We start from the raw sequence: 17,918 nt of genomic DNA, 5'->3' as shown, positions 1-17,918 counted from the left end.
GTTGCAAAATATTTAATTGCCCTCTGTTATAAGTGCAGCTTATAGTCACCTTTGTCTTTTGGTAATTCAACAAAAATATAGCATATGCCATTGATTTCAAGACACTGTCATTTTCTTCTGATAAATCAGTCAGACCTTACTTTCAGACCGTAATTAAATTTTGGTCTTGAAAGTGACTGCCAGCCATCTTTCATTTATTTTATTAGAAGCTGAGTTGCTTTTAATGTCAGTGACTGCCCACATGATCACCACAGAAGTACGAATGTGTTTTTAAAAAAAAATTGACAAATGCCCATAAACCGATTTGGTCTACTTGACCTTTCTCATTTAATTATAATGTCCTGTTCATATTAAAGTTTTATACTTGGAAACTGTTTAAAATAAAACTGCAAATTTGCCTGCACAATTCATGAATAAAAATAAATAAAATGGAAACCAACTTTTTTTTCCGATTCTGATAGATAATGGTTGAAAAATGTTCATTATCACATTAGTATTTGAATTCCTAGAATGGTGGGGGACAGGACAAACACTGCAATATCTAGTACCATATTGAGAACTAGCTGCAGTGATGGGGAAATTGACAGAATGGACAGTGTTAAATCATGGTCTTTGCACGCTGATCCCTTTTCCCTCTGATAAATGCAATTATCAGATTATTATCAACTCTTATTTATGTCACTTTTTTATCTTTTCTATCAATTCTGTAACACTTATTTCAATTTTGAGGCTTTGTAGTTGTAGCTAGTATTTCTGTGAATTTTTGAAGCAGTTCAGATATTCCTGCTTCATAATGGTATCAATACCAAAGGGCAGGTGGTTGACTTTCTGCCCCCCAAAGTATCCAGTTCTCTGAACAGTCTTGTGTGACATGTTTGAGGAAAAGATTGAAAATGCATGGTGAGAACAGGCAAGCATGACATACTCCTCATGGAGCTACAAACCATTTAACAATTTTGTTGTTGATCTGCACTGTTGTAATTTAATGTGTTATGAAGGATTTGCTAGTTTTTTTTCCATGAGCTAAAGTGCTTTGTGCCACACCTGATCAAAGCTGTGGTGAGTTGTTTTATGCTTATGGTACTTTTCACATATTAGCTGTTGAAGATTTGCTCTGTGGCATCTCTCTCTGTCTCTCTCTCTCTCTGTCTGTCTCTCTCTCTCTCTCTCTCTCTGTCTCAGTACTTCTTCCCAAGGAAATCATTTGTGGATTTCAGTCCATTCAGTTTTATTCCTAAAAATATAATACTTGAGTGGTTGATCAAACTGAGGGGTGTGGCATATTGTCCATAATTAGAGATTCTCCTTATAGGAACGGGTAAGTTGGCTCAATTCATCCACTGAGTTGCCTGAGTTTTCTCCTTCCACATCTTGGCGGAAATTTTGTATAGCAAGTGGTTTCCAAAGACTCTGCAGGTATGTTCCCCGTGCAGGTGCTCTCCCATTTCCTTTGGCTGCCTCTCTGAGATGCATTGGTTATCATCAGTGCTTCTGATCCTCTTACTCCAGTTGGTTGAGTAGTTTGGGACCTGGTTGTAGAATTTCTTGGTGGGCACACGTGCATTATGATGGTTCCAGAAGGTATTTTCCATTTTTGCCTTCTGTTGCCATCATTCTTGTTTTTTGGTTACCTTAAAAGCTTTCAAGAGAAGAACAATCAGATTTTACTAACTGCTTTCCTCTGAAATTAGTACCTACATATTTGTTTACAGTATTGTTGGTAGGAGTGATGACTGCTTAATCCTTGCAAAGACAAAGTGCCACATGCATAAGGAAGATGCCCTTCATTGCGTTCTTTGGTGCCACCACATCTGTTGAGAAAGAATAAGAGTTGATAATTCATGTTGGTGATTTTTCACCAGAACTGGATAAATAACAGGGTTGTTATAATGGGAGACTTCAACTTCCCAAATATAGACTGGAACCTGCTTAGTGCCAAAGGTTTAGATGGGACGGAATTTGTTAAATGTGTCCAGGAAGGATTCCTGACGCAGTATGTTGACAGGCTGACTAGAGGGAATGCCATGTTAGATCTAGTTTTAGGAAATGAACCGGGACAGGTGAAGGATCTATTGGTGGGTGAGCATTTGAGGGACAGTGACCATTGCTCCATAACCTTTAAAATTGTCATGGACAGGGACAGGTGCAGAGAGGACAAGAGGTTTTTCAATTGGGGAAGGGCGAACTACGAGGCTATAAGGAGAGAACTTGCAGTGTAAACTGGGATGTCCTTTTTGAAGGAAAATGTACCATGGAGATGTGGTCGATGTTCAGGGATCTTATGCAGGATAAATATGTCCCGGTGAGGCAGAGAAGGAATGGCAGGGTGAAGGAACCGTGGGTGACGAGAGAGGTGGAACGACTTGTTAGGGAGAAGAAGGTAGCGTACGTGAGGTATAAGCAGCAAGGTTCAGACAGGGCCCGTGAGGAATATAGGGTAGCAAGGAAGGAACTTAAGAAAGGGCTGAGGAGAGCTAGAAGAGGACATGAAAAGGCTTTGGCTAGTAGGGTTAAGGAAAATCCCAAGGCCTTTTTCAAGTACGTGAAGGGTAGGAGGATGGCTAGGGTAAAGGTAGGTCCGATTAAGGACAAAGGTGGGAGAATTTGCCTGGAGGCGGCGGAAGTGGGAGAAGTTCTCAATGAGTACTTCTCTTCGGTATTCACCAGGGAGAGGGGTCTTGATGACGCGGAAGGGAGTGCTGGTAGGGGTAATGTTCTCGAGGTTGTAGATATCAAGAGAGAGGATGTGTTGAAGTTGTTAAATAATATTAAGACAGATAAATCTCCGGGGCCTGACGGGATTTTCCCCAGGCTGCTTTGAGAGGCTAGGGAGGAGCTTGTTGAACCGCTGGTAAGGATCTTTGAGTCCTCGTTGTCCACGGGGATGGTGCCGGAGGATTGGAGGGTTGCGAATGTTGTCCCCTTGTTCAAAAAAGGTAATAGGGATAGGCCAGGGAATTATAGACCGGTGAGTCTCACGTCTGTGGTGGGTAAGCTGTTAGAAAGGATTCTAAGGGATAGGATTTATGAACACCTTGAGAATCATGGACTGATTAGGGACAGCCAGCATGGCTTTGTGAAGGGAAGATCTTGCCTCACAAGCCTGATAGAGTTCTTTGAGGAGGTGACCAGGAAGGTTGATGAGGGCAGTGCGGTGGATGTGGTTTACATGGATTTTAGTAAGGCATTTGATAAGGTTCCTCATGGTAGGCTTCTTCAGAAGGTCAGAGGCCAAGGGATCCAAGGAAGCTTGGTTGTGTGGATTAGGAATTGGCTTGCATGTAGAAAGCAGAGGGTTGTGGTGGAAGGAGTGCCCTTGGATTGGAAGGCAGTGACTAGTGGTGTCCCGCAGGGATCGGTTCTGGGACCTCTACTTTTTGTGATATTTATAGATGACTTAGATGAGGGGGTGGAGGGCTGGGTTAGTAAGTTTGCGGACGACACTAAGATAGGCGGTGTTGTGGATAGTGTGGAGGGCTGTTGGAGCTTACAGAGGGATATTGATAGGATGCAGAGCTGGGCTGACAAGTGGCAGATGGAGTTCAATCCGGAGAAGTGTGAGGTGGTACACTTTGGAAGGACAAACTCCAGGGCAGAGTACTGGGTGAATGGCAAGGTACTTGGCAGTGTGGAGGAGCAGAGGGATCTGGGGGTTCATATTCACAGTTCATTGAAAGTTGCCTCACAGGTGGAAAGAGCAGTTAAGAAGGCCAATGGGATGTTGGCTTTCATAAGTCACGGGATTGAGTTTAAGAGCCACAAGGTGATGATGCAGCTTTACAAAACTCTAGTTAGGCCACACTTAAGAGTACTGTGTTCAGTTCTGGTCGCCTCATTATAGGAAGGATGTGGAGGCGTTGGAGAGGGTGCAGAGGAGATTTACCAGGATGCTGCCTGGATTGGAGAGTATTGAATATGAGGAGAGGCTTAAGGTGCTAGGGCTTTATTCACTGGAAAGGAGGACGATGAGAGGAGACATGATAGAGGTATATAAAATACTGAGAGGAATAGATAGAGTAGACAGTCAGTGCCTCCTTCCCAGGGCACCAGTGCTCAAGACGAGAGGTCATGGCTTTAAGGTTATGGGTGGGAGGTTCAGGGGAGATGTCAGGGGGAGGTTTTTCACCCAGAGAGTGGTTGGTGCATGGAATGCACTGCCTGGGGTGGTGGTGGAGGCAGATACATTGAACAGGTTCAAGAGCTTGTTGGATAGGCATATGGAGGAGTGTGGGATGGGGGGATATTCGGGAGGAAGGGGTTAGGTAGTGTGAGGGTGGTTTGATGGATGGCACAACATGGTGGGCCGAAGGGCCTGTTTTGTGCTGTATGGTTCTATGGTTAGAGATGTAACAAGTTTTAAAGTGTCAAGGAGTGACTGGTGGAAAGAACAAAAGGGAAGCCTGTGATAGAGAGGAAGGTAGGAGAGATTGAGGTCATGGTGCAGGGCAAAGGGGATGTTAATGGGAGAAGTAAAGAATCAAAAGATGCACTCAGACATAAAACCTACATCTAATCAATTTGACTCTCTGCATGTGAAATGAAGTGAAGGAAATATTTATCCATCTTTTTGAGTGCTCAGTGTCCAGTAACTATCCTACACCAGCTGAATTTGTGGAAAATAACTGATAAAATATTAGCCAATTATGGTTAACTAACCATCCTTATTTTTAAAAAACAAACTCTTAAGTACCAGCACGGGACAATATATTGGTTAAAATACGTAGTTATCTAGTTTTTACAGATCAGTGAAGTAAAATGGAAATAACTGCAGATGCTGGAGCAGGTCTGTTAGAATCTGTACAGAGAGAAGAGATGCCACATTTTTGAAGGGCCTTTCATGACTGCAAAGTACTCCGTAGTTGGTGAAATACTGTGATTTAAGGAAGCTCAGCAGCTAATGTCATGGACGAATATTTTATATGTATTCAATTTTTAATTGTGGTGCTGTAGCGATGGGCTACGCACTGAGCTAGGAATAACAACACATAGTTGGTGGGTTGAACTCGAGACTGGTTTATTCCAACCTTGCTGCGCCGGCTTTTAAGCAGTTAAGTTCCCGCGCTCGATGCGCAGCGATGATGTCAGAGGTGCGCCAACTGAACCTCTTCCCGTGCGCGGGCTTTCTCCCCTCACTGTTGAAGAAGAAGGCCCAGCACCGTTTTGTGGCTGGCCTGTCTGCCGACACGCGTGCCAACCTTGGAGCCGGTTCGCTTGCGTTGAAGGTGGGTCGCCACAGTGCCTCATTATCCAATTGCTGTTAGATGAAACATTCAATTAACTTTGTGGTTGTTTTAAGAATGACAGGCCACAACCCAACTATGACGAGTTTCAGAGAATAGAAACTTAGTTTGAGCAACAGTGCACTAAAGCTGACATGGTGTAGCTCACCATTTGGGAAATGTCAAAACGTGACAAATTGTCATCATTTTGGTCAGTATTTGACTATATCGCTCTGGTACTTGAGAACTACAGTATCCCTTTTGCAAGCTGACTTCATTATAAACCAGTTTGACATGTTCACGGGTAGGTTCATTTCTTTACCATCTTAAGAAATTCACTTAACTGATTTGAGAGTTTTGTGAAATTGAAGGAATGTTTTCGTTTAAAAAATGCCTTTGCAGCTGGCTTTACTTGCTCAAATACTGTGTGTGTTAAAGTCTTTGGCATGTTCCTAATTGAAACAGTGTAAATATTTGAATGCTAACATGTTATAGAAGGAATTTTAAAAGATTATTGACTCTGCTAAAATATAGATAATTTGCAGCTGGTTTAAAATAACTGAAAGATTGACTATCTGGCACTTTACTAACCAGCATGGTTTAGTTCCCTATAATCCAGGGGGAGTGCCTGGGTCAACTTCATGGCAGTGCTGAGGGCATGTATATTGAGGGGACAGCCATGCTGATATTGGGGACTTCTGGGCTGATATTGGTTGAGCACCAATGGATACCGACGTGCACCTCAAATCAGAGCATTGCCTGCGCTGACACTGGGAGAGTGCCTGGGCCGATATTGGTTTAACCAACACCATTTGTTTAACCAACACATTTGTTTAACCAGCCTTTGTCAATTGCCGGATAACTGAGCTTTTACAGGCACAGTAGTGTAGCGGTTGGCATAACACTTTACAGCGCCAGTGACCCAGGTTCAATTCCGGCCGCTGTCTGTAAGGAGTTTGTATGTTCTTCCTGTGTCTGTGTGGGTTTCCTCTGGAGGCTCCGGTTTCCTCCCACATTCCAAAAGACGTAAGGGTTAGGAATTTTTGGGCATGCTACGTTGTCGCTGGAAGCGTGGCGACACTTGTGGGCTGCCCCCAGAACACTCTATGCAAAAGATGCATTTCACTGTGTGTTTCGATGTACATGTGACTAATAAAGATACCTTACCTTCAGGTCAAGTTCACTAGGGTCTAAATTGTTTTTGTGCTTTCTTGAATACTGTTTTGAAGTTAATGCCAAATTATTTGCTGCAATATAATGCGTGAGTTTGTATGTTGATGTGGAATGCTGCTTAATTCTTATAAGTTAGGGAAAACTGTCAGTTCAGAAGCAAATTAAGAAAAAGTAAAATATGTTGCAAAGCGATATTAGCAGGATACCATTATGGTATAACATGCATTTGATAAACCATGCATCCTGTGAATTTGAGGAATGTTAAAGCAAAATGGATGAACAGATGGGCAATTTGAACAGAATTTGGAGGTGACTGACCCTTTAATCACAGTAGATTTAATCTATGCTTGGGTGGACTTTTAAGGCTTAAAGATGTTTATGGGTCTTAAGAGTCTGAACTAATAAATTTTGATTCTTTTAATGAACTTGCTTCCTTCAACTTCAGCATTCAAGTGATCCCATCCTGGCTGATGTGAGTTACACTTGTTTTTTGACGGTTTTATGATCTACAGCTTCTAAATCTTGTCCTCATGAACTTTAAACTGCAAACCTAATTAGAAATTGATTATTGTGGTTTAAAGGTGAACTTCTTAGTAAGGATCTTAAGAAAATTACTTCTTCGAATGTTCCAATTCAGGTGGAAGTTACTAAAATGTTCATGGCCAAGGCCATTTTCAAGAACATGCAGTCTGTTTGACCTTACTCAGACATCTCTCCTTCACTCCCGGGTTTCTGCCTTTTGGAGAGAAACAGTCTGATGACAGGGAAAATGCAAAATTCAGGATCGGAATCCTGTTTGCTGCATTTGGTCTTTATAGTGAAAATTTGAATTATGTTTGTCATCCTTTGAGAGGCCTTATAAACAAGAATAAAGAAACTTGCAGTGGTAGTGGGGAATGAAAAGGTTTTTGCATTTTTTTTAGAATCGGCAGCATGCCTGTACAAGTAGATTTAAATTTACTTCTTTTGCATATTTTTCAAGTGCAAGTGCTCATGGATGTGACTGTGCATTTAGAGATTATGTTCAAAGTGTGATTTAAAGAAATTATTCAAGAAAGCTTTGCATTTAAAACTACAATTGGTGCTTTTCAGTGTTATATTTCAAAAGTAATTCATCAAAGTTCTTGATTTTCTAAACTTCAGGAAATAGTTTATTTGACAAATGCTTGAAGCAAAGTATTTGCATAAGTTAACTTTTTATGATTTATTTTTCTGTAGAAATGTTCAGTTTAACTGGCATGCAATTGTCACCTCTAAGCTTACAAATATATTCTTGATTTTCATTGTAATATAGTTTTGCTATCCTAATTAAAGGATAGTTATTTAATTAAGTGTTTACAAGGTGTATCTGGGAGGGCACTGTGTACTTGAATGCCATAATAGTTGTAAAATTAACATGGCTATTGTAGCTGTAATGCTAAACAGTGTTTATGAGTAAGTTGTATTGAATGGTGTTGAATTTCCAGCTCAATGCGTAAATCAGAAATATTTATCATATTGGTTCATGGCCTTGAACAAATCATGTAAGCCTCTCTGTAACCATTTTGGGCATATAAATTGATAGTGTGTAAATGTAAACAGAAGCATTTTGTCAGTGTTTGTAAATCTTGATTTTATTTTTGTGTGGGGGTGTAGGGAGAAGTTGAAGTATTTCAGTATTTGGAGTAATGTATGAAGTTAGCTGAAATCCAGTCACCTTGTCCAAACAGTAGTGTACTCTTGGGGCCAGTTGATGGAAAGTCAGGCAGAAGCTGAAAAATTAGCATGCCATATGCATGCACAATTTTGATGGCAGATACTAAATTACTGCTAATGGAAGATATTGTGGTTAACACAGCCAATGTTTTACAGAGACCTTTTTGACTTTATTTTCCAAATTATTGAGTGCATCCACACTGTCCAGCAGCTCATTATTAAAAATGAATCATTCCATTGCTATTGGAAACCTTTCCCTGCTAGATTAGTAATCTCTGTCAATGTTGGGAAATTTGACTTGTAAGCAGAATTTTACTTGTTTCTTTTAAAATGTATTGTGTTTGGTGCATCCACTCCCTATTTGATTCAAGTATTATTATTTTAAATATGTTTCCTTTATTTTTCTAAATCTAACCCACAAAATAAAATTAGGAACTACACAGGGTTTAGCACATTAACACAATGACAAGTTGTTAATTTAATTTTAAAAAAACTTGCAGATGCTGGAAATCTGAAATTATAAGAGTGCTGGAAATACTAAGCAAGTGAGGCAGCATCTGAAGAGATAAATGTTTCTGGTCAATCACCTTTCATCAGGTAGCTCAGTTTTTCTCACCACAATTGCTGCCTGAACAGCTGCCTGATGAAAGTGTCTATAAGGCAGTCCCCAGATTGTTTGAGGCAGGATCCACTGGTGTTTTGTGGTAGCTGGTTGAAAAAAATTGCAGTGAGTGAGGAAGCATCTCTTTCCTCATGAAATGAAGTTTATTGCACTGCGTTGACCTTTGTAACCTTGGTGGATCATTGTTTTCACCTATTGAGGGGGTTTTAACTATAACACATTGGAGTAAAAAAAGTCTTTTGCAATTAGTTAGTAGAATTAAAATGCAGTATTTTAGTTTCTGGCTATGTCGAGGATATGCGTATGAAAGAGACTTCAGCATAGTTGCTGGCCTTGTGTGTTGCTTTTTACCCCACCTTTAAATTAAATGCATGGATATAGCAAAACTATTCAACCCACACTCGTTCGACATTGAACACTTAGGAGTGAAGAAAACTGCTTTCCTACACTGTCTGTGGCACGTGCCCTGTCTGTCTCTCCTGGTTTAATTTCGATCATGTTACATCATGCTTGGGAAGGCGTTCTAACAACTGCAGTGAGTGCAGCTCAGAGGGATTTGAAAGTCCATGTCCCTGAACACGAGCCTGTGGAAATTGTGCATACTAAATTTGTTGTTCTTTTAAATCTGTTAATTTATGGTAAGACCAGCAAATAAATCTTTCGGGTTGTCATTTTGCTTGATTTACAATAACATTTGTGCTGGCAGCGAATGAGATTGAAGTTTCTGAAGGCATTTCGCTGGCTTGAATCTACCAGTTAACAGGAATCCAGTTCAGTGAATGCCAGAATTTTGCTGCAGGCACGAAACTACTGGATTTTGATTAGGCTTGCTCTATTTGTGAGGGGAAACCTTGAAACTGTTGACTAGTCTTTACCTTGTGTTTTGCCGTGCATGTGCTGAGTGAGTAGGCAGATTTTCTATAACCATATTTGCTTGTTTGTGACCCTGCTGCTATTTTCCCTAGTGTTCTGTAATCTGACACCACTGCCAGATGTTAAGAGGTGGAGCTTAAGCTATCTGGGCTATTTAGACCAATAAATATGTGAAGATCCTTGTGTATATAGCTATGATCTAAAGTACCAGAAAAATACAAGTGCCTTTACTTGCCTTAAATAAAAACCATTATCAATAATAAGTGCAGAATACTGGAAATACATAAGAAGAAATTTTTTGCAATCATTAAATGTAAACAGAAAATTAGGATTGAATTATTTTTGTGATGCAATATAGTTTCTGAAAATGAGTAAATTCATTGGGCGTAATTGGAGTTCCTTTTGTAGGACTGCATCTATATTCCATCATATATAATCATTCATGCAGTTCATATTTCATAAACTGCAATTAAGTCCTTCCTGCTCAAAAAATACAGGCAGTCATGCAGTTCAGCATTAGACTTTCAACTGATTTGTTCTCAGTTTTGACTTTGGCATTTGTCTGCCACAGGTACTTGAGCAGGTTCTGAAGTTTCACCTTGTTCTTCCTGCTCCATGTGTCCATCAAAATGGCTACAGTGCAGGTCTATCATGTGGATGACTTTAAACCTTGGAGCCATGTGCAAACAGTCTTACATAGGAAGGTGCTTTATGATATGCCATCACAGGGCAAATGGATAACAACTAGCACTAATGTAGACTTTCTAATGTCAAAACCTATCACTTCAGAAGACCAATTAGAAATAAGTGGATGCTAAAACAAAACTAGGCAATGTGACTGGAGGCTTGGTAAGAAAAATAGGTTTCACCAGTTGCCAAAGAAGGGGATGAAAACCTTCAGAAATCGAGAAATTGAATTTTGTTTTTCTTTTGGTGTACTACACCATAACTGTGGTTAGTGCTAAAGGTTGTGTGGATCCCTCATAGAAATACAAGATCGAACAGTAAAAGGTTGAAACAGCACTGAGTGGCTTGTACACAGAAAGTTGCACTAAAGTACAACTTGTACAGTTCCCAATGGATCTACTTTCAATTTAATGCAACTTCAGATACCTTGCTGTGCACCAGTCTGAGAAGTACAGCAATCCTTAAAGGCATCTTCATCCAGTTATACAATGGCTGCAAGGGAGGTGAGTCCAATATTAACTCAGAGTCATGGAGATCCTGGTCAATGAGATCACATCAAGAAGGAGCTCCTGTGAGCCTAGGACACTGAGCTCCGCATAAGAACCACCTGGCAGCAGGTAGATCCTGCCATCTATTCCAGGTGCGAGACTTTCCACTCTAGTGTTATTTCCTTTCAATTGAAGGTCAGATTGGCTGTAGAACATTTGTTGCAACATTTTAAGTAATTGGGTCAAGGATTCATTTATCAATGTCTTACAATCAGTCCAGGTGGTCCTGAAAAGTAGCTTGCGTCAATGGGCTTCCCCCATCTGGTTATTGGCATACTGCATTGTGGTCATGATTGATCGGAGCATGGAGCAGGTCTTCCTGCAGCATTTCCACTCATCTCAACAATGAAATCTTGAGCCTTCAAACATAATGTTCATCAAAGAAATCTTAATAGGATCTAGTGTCTTGAGAGACCAAAAGCTCTACTGAGGCATCCATTGCAAGAGTATCTCAGCAGCTAAATGCTGGAGGAAATATTCCTTATTGATTTAAGCACATGTTGTGAATTGAACAGCCTACAAAGAGTTCTGGATCTGCCTGGTCTGATCTCCCAATGTCAGCAAGATAGTCCTTTAAATAGTGTAAGTAGCCACAAAGTACAATATGCCCTAAGTTCTGCTGAGACTGTTCCATGAAAGTCGTATGTTCACTTTTGGTCTCCAATTTATGTTGGGAAGGGAGGAAGTAGGCATTGCACAAGTAGTGGCATTATCAAGGATGAGCCTGATGTTGGAAACACATTTACCAACAGCACACAGAAGATCTGGGTGCAATCTTTCAATGCATGTGTTTTCACCTGGAAACGATTGCCAACACAATCATTTCTAGGTTCACATTGATTTATGGCCTTGTGTGCATTTGAAGTGGGTACAATCCAAACTTGGTTTATAGTTTTTCAATGATGGTCCAAGGAGGATGAAGATACAGCTGCCAAGTGGAGCATTGGGAGTGGGCAGTAAACCCAAGAAAATAGGAGTAGGAGTAGGCGATCTGATCCCTCAAGCATGCTCTGCAGGCAATCTGATCATGGCTGATCTACCCCAGGCCTCAATTCCTCTTCTGTGCCAGTTCCACATGGTCCTCAGTTCCACATGGTCCTCAATTCCACAATCTTTCAAAAAATTATTTATCTCTTTAAATGTGTTCAACCTTCTTGCCACCACAACCCTGCAGGGTTGAGAATTCCAGAGATTCACCATGCTCTGAGAAGTTATGACACACTTCAGTCTTAAATAACTGCCTACTTAACTATGATCCCTTGTTTGAGACTCTCCCACTCAAAATAAACCTGCACAAAAGAGGTGAATGAAAATTGAGGAAGTGGGAGGAAGGACGGTGTGGAGGTACCGTCAGATTTGAGAAGTTTTACAATTTTAAGTAAAAAGTTGGGGATCTGGAATTAATATGGACCAATGAAGATAAATTGTTAGTAAAACAGAAGTACAAACATCAAATTCTGGAGGAGCTGTGGTTCTCAGAGGATGAAAGGACAGCCATGTGATCACTGGAATAGTTGCCTCCCAAGTCATCAAGGCACAGTTGAGTGTTCAACATTAGGTGGGCTGAGACAGGAAGAAAAATGAGATGTTACATTGAATGCATATTGATAGTTCTAATAAAGAAGGAAAAGACTCAAAGTTTAGGATGATCTGTATGCCAACTCTTTATATTTGAAAGGCAGGTTGATCTGCGGACATCAAGGTCAAAAAATTAGGACATCCCTGAAATGCCAAGGAGATTAAAACACATTTGTGCAATAAAAGTAATGGCAGTTGTCTGGGTATTCTTTTAAAGGGGAATTATTGTGAAATCTGCTTAATTGCAACAACAAAGGAGAACCCTGCAAATTGCAATAAAGCAGGAATTTATCTAAACCAGGAAGCCAAGATCAAGACAAGGTTGATGCATGTTAATTTCCTAACCAGGAAGGGACAATACAGTATTATAGAATTGTAAAAATGTGAACACGAGTAAAATCTCAAAGAACTATACTTTGATTGGAGCAAGTAATTGTTACAGCATGACTGCCAATTAGATTGAGGGGTGGCTTCCTGGAATTCAAGGTTCACAATCATGTAAACAAACTTTTCACAGTTGTAAGTATAGGGAGAAAAGACTGTATGAAAGTTTGCATTAAAATGGTAATTACCGTTAAGGAACATGCCAATAAAAAGGGTGCAACTGCAGATGGTTGCTTGGAAAGAGAAATGCCAAGAGTAAGGAGGAGATTAGCATTAGAATGGAAGGCTCGTTGAGAAAAACAATATGAAAATTTAATGGTCCAAATAGCATGTTTCTAATCTGTAACGTGCTTTAATCAGACCATAAAATTCCAATCACCCACGTTACTTTTTTCAGCAGTTCTCCTTTCCCCAACTTGGGCCAATAAATTCAGACATGTAAGGCTGTATTTTTTCTTTCAGCATTATGTATATGAGAATCATTTTTCTTTTCCTCCTTAGTGGATTGTGATAACACTTATTTCCAGATTAAATTGAACATTGCCCTGCCCTCATCGACCTTCTTGGTTACTACTTCAAAAAACTCAATCAAATTCACTCAAATCAAATTGGTTTTTCTTCTGAATGTCGTGCCTGTAATGCTGCTGCAAGTAGGTTTTTCATTGCACCTGTGCATACATGTACTTGTGCACATGACAATAAACTTGACTTGACTTGAACCACTTTTAAAAATTCAAACCAGCACTTCCAGTGGCAAATATTATTTGTGCTGATGATTTATGTGATACATATCTAGTAATATCACTCTTCTTGCAATGTTTCTTTAAAACATTGCTGGAGAAATTAGTTCACGTGATTTCCAGTTGTGTCTGATGTTCAGTATTTACTTATCTGCACTTGAGTCCACTATTCCTCCACTTAAGGGTGGCACAGTGGTGTAACTAGTAGAGATGCAAACTTACAGCTCCAGGAACCTAGGTTCAATCCTGACCTGTAGTGCTCTGTGCCAAATTGGCATGTTCTCCCTAGGTCTGCCTGGGTTTCCTTTGGGTATGATATGCAGGCTGGTAAGATTAGTTGAATATTGTAAATTGCCCTTGTGTGTAGGTGAATAGTAGTATCTGGGGGAGGAAGGGAAGAGAAGTTGATGGGAATGTATACAGAGCAAAATAGGATTAGTTTATGCTCAGTGTAAATGGGTGTTTTATGGTCGGCAGTTACAAATTCACACCCTCAATGGACAGTGATGAATTTTCAGACCATGAATTTCTTTTGATTCATTCTTGGAAATTAGTATGTAGTATTGAGAATGGCTGCATCTTCAGCAAAATGTAGAAGTTAGAGAAGATGGAAAATCTAGAAACTAATTTGCAGGCATGAAAATGTAAAAATTGATAAATCAAGAGACATTGGAAATATCAGCAGTGTTGTAACTTTGAGCTGTGTTGCAGGTGTTTGTAGGGGGTGGTGTATCTAAAGCCCTAGAAAATCATACTGATCATCATGCTATTGTGCAGAGGGGACAGCGAAGGGATCCTATGAAATGCAATGATCAAAATCGTAAGTTCTTTCACAATGATAATTTCAAGTGTTAATGATGGTATGAGAAGGTATTTCTTTTCAATGATGAGGACCTTCTCAAAATCTGCTTGACGACACTGATGAATAATGAATGTGGCCTTCAGTACAGAAATAAATACCTCCATTTACGATCATAAAATCATTGTTTTAATTTAAGGGTATCTAAGTAATTTTTCTGAATTATTTACATTCACAGCATAAAATCTATTGGAACCATAAAATTTAACTCCATATTCCCAGGAATTTACACACTTAGACTGCTGATGCCACAGAAATTGTTATTCAGATTTAAGGTTTATTCATCACTGACACAACAATGACTTAAAATATTTTCCAAATCTCAGAAAACCAGCCAAATCCAAAAGGGATCTAGAAGTATGAGATTAACACCTCAGAAGATCTTTCTGACTGGATCTTGGGGACTGTTTTGCCAAGGATGTCTGTGTCCCAAAGGGAACACATTGGACACTGTTGTAGTTAGAAGTTTCCAATACTGTTTCTGGAAGTACTTTTAAATTAAAACAATATATTCAGTAGACACAAAGCCTCTGTCTTTACTTCATTTCCAAGCCCTACTTGCAGTTCTGGAAAGCTAAGGGGAACCTTAAATATTGTATTATAACACTGCGTTTGGCAAGGGGGTGTTATAATACAATATTTTACAATGACAAAAGCCCGTCAACTTGCTGGTAGGTAGTAAAGGGCCATACTGAACATTAATCCAGAGGGTAGGTAAATTGTATCTGGTCGAATGGACATCAAGCCAGATAAAGCCAGCAGAGGTTCAAAGGTCCTGTACTGTGGCATGGTGAAATACAGCACAGCTGGGATAAAACCAGCTTGCATTAGAAGGGTTAGTGGATTTACATGGTGCATTTGAGCTATGGAACCCAGCTTTGAAATTTGCCTCTCTAAGCATTCTATATTTTTACTGAGAAAATTAAGTTAAAGGACAATAACCAGGTTGAAAACAGCAGAACCAATGAGGCAAACCAACTCGGAGTGATGTGATGTCAATATTGAATTTGAAATCCTGAAGCTTGTGGAAGAAACTGTTTTGGGTTCAGATAAAGACTTATCACAAAGCTATCTACAAATGGATGCTAGTTTAGTAATCACGTTTGGGCTGCTGGTATTAAAAATGACAAGTTCACATGATTCGTTAGTGTTTGGAGTTGAGACACATGGGTAGAGCAGTGGGAACCGCACTTCTACTTTCAAATCCTCCATTGACCCCCTCAATTATTTTAACATGATCAGTACACTCAACAAAAAGCTGACGTCAGTCACTGCATTATTCCAATCAATAATGTATACATGGAGCAATTTTGTGGAAAGAACCACTTTCATCTGATCCATTTATTATTTTTATATTTTGGAATCTTGAAACTAAGATTTATAGAGTCATAAAGCTATACAGCTCAGAATCAGGTCCTTCAGCCCAACTCGTCCATGCCGACAAAGTTGCCCAACTGAGTTAGTCCCATTTGCCTGCTTTTGGCCCATATCCCTCCAAACCTTTCCTACCAATGTAACTGCCTTTTAAATGTCATAATTGTACCACCTCTACCATTGTCTCTGGCAGCTCACCCCACATACTCACTAACCTCTATGTGGAGAAGGTCGTCCCTCAGATCCCTCTTTAAATCTATCCCCCCTCATTGTAAAGCTATGCCCTCTGGTTTTGGACTCCCCTACCCGCGGGGGGGGGGGGGGGAGGAGACTTTGGCTATTCACTTTATTTATGCCACTTATGATTTTATAAACATCTATAAGGTCCCCCTTCAGTTTCCTATGCTCCAGGGAAAAAAGTCCTAACCTATCCAGCCTCTCCTTATAACCCAAGCTCTTTAGTCCCGGTAACATCCTCATAAATCTGTTTTGCACCCTCTCCAGTTTAATGATATCCTTCCTATAGCAGGGTGACCAGAACTTCACACAGTACTCCAAACATGGCCTTACCAACATCTTGTACAACTGTACGTGTAGCTTGGTTTTTGTGGCATATTTGTAAATGCCTTTAGAATTGTGCATAATTGGTCATTTTAATTGTGGAATCTTCAACAGATGGAAGCCATTAGGTGTGTTGCTTCAGTGTGGCAGGACCAGAGCCGTCTGCATGAATTCTGTTCTTCTCTCAATCTATTTCATTTAATAATTTTCTTGAATAATATGAAGGGCTGCTAAGTAGCCATTCTTCTTAACTCTCCATGGGAAAAAAAATCTTCTAAGCATTCTCCTTGTATCACTGGAATTTAATGCTAAATTTAAAACATTTTGTTTACCAATAGAAACTGGTATTTTGGGTTTCTGTTATTTTCAAACATCTTAAGTTTTCATGTGTTAATTACATTTCCTCTATAACCTTTTCTATTCCATTAGATTCATCAGAGTTTTTAAAGAGTAAACTGTACTTTGCAAATTTTTGGTTGTTTCATCTTTATGCTGGGATGTTAATAATGTCTTCAGTGGCCTAACCATCGAATTGTGCCAATTCATCATGACCTTTTTGTTGTCAATACCATCTTTGCAAATTACAACTTTCTATTGTGTCCCTTTTATAAGCCCTTTTCCACTTGTGATCTTCAATTTGTATTGCTTGCTCACTCATTTCTTGCATCACAACCCCGAATGCAATTTTACATGCATCAGTGACAATATCAGGTTTGCCACATATCTATTTGCCATCTTACCCACCTATCTGTTTGAGGTCTCCTATGCACTTCATTTCCATTACTTCCTAATGTTGTCAGCAGAGTTCTTTCATAGCTTCATCAAAATTATTTGCATGAAGTGATGTTCCAGTTTGCTGGGTCATGCAAGAATCCTAACCAATCCAAGAAACATACCATTAATTTTCTTTCCTTTATAACCTTCTTTTGCTGTTCTATTTATCCTGTTTCTTTTTATCAACATGAGTCACAATTTTTTCATAAACTTGTTGTGCAGAACGTTTTGAATGTTTGGATGTATTATTTCACTGCGTTCAAATTTTTACATACTTGGAAACCTTGGTTTTTGATTAAAGTGTAAACGTAGGCTCTGTACTTCGGTCCTGGACCTTGTGGCCTTCCAACTCATTATTCAAGTGCAATGACAGCACGGATATTGCAATGGGATTTCCTTTATAATATTTAGATTTCTGTTGAACAAGATTTAAGTTGAACCTTAAGTTGAACAAGTTGAACCTAGTTTAAAGTTACAAATGAAAATTCTGTACATAAACATTTTTCTCGCAAGTGATTTTTCTAATAAAATTCTGAAGATTATTTCTGCATTATTTTGTTGTTTGTATAAGAATGTTCGGGTGGAAAAATGAGTGTATCAGGTATTCCAGTGAGCCAGCTTCATCATAAGTTCATAACTGAATCTCTGTAACATTTTCCAATGTAATAACCAAGTCCCCCTGATTCGCTTTCTTCCCAAAAAATCTATTAAATTCAGCTTTGAATATATCCATTGAGTAGTCATAGACCTCTGAAATAGGAACTTCAAGTATTCTCAGCACTGAAGAATTTTTTCTTCATCCCTTTGTTGATTAGGAAACTCATGTCCTAA

The 17,918-nt window shown here is 39.5% G+C and overlaps 1 protein-coding gene across 13 annotated transcripts in view; it reads left to right on the top strand.

The window, feature by feature from the left end:
- The window catches only part of ncoa2 (nuclear receptor coactivator 2), a 234,854-nt gene that overhangs the window by 55,701 nt on the left and 161,235 nt on the right, over positions 1-17,918 (top strand). The window contains exon 1 of one of the 13 annotated variants that reach the window (XM_052022841.1): positions 5,505-5,523. The exons of the other annotated variants lie outside the window; for them this stretch is intronic. The gene's annotated coding sequence lies outside the window, so the exon portion shown is untranslated. Of the gene's footprint in view, positions 1-5,504; positions 5,524-17,918 lie in introns of those variants that run through there. 13 annotated transcript variants of the gene reach the window in all.

Source organism: Pristis pectinata, chromosome 9 (genome assembly GCF_009764475.1).
Source record: "Pristis pectinata isolate sPriPec2 chromosome 9, sPriPec2.1.pri, whole genome shotgun sequence".
Lineage (NCBI taxonomy): Eukaryota > Metazoa > Chordata > Chondrichthyes > Rhinopristiformes > Pristidae > Pristis > Pristis pectinata.
The sequence above is the reverse complement of the archived record's forward strand: the minus strand, read 5'-3'. Positions and strand labels throughout refer to the sequence as shown.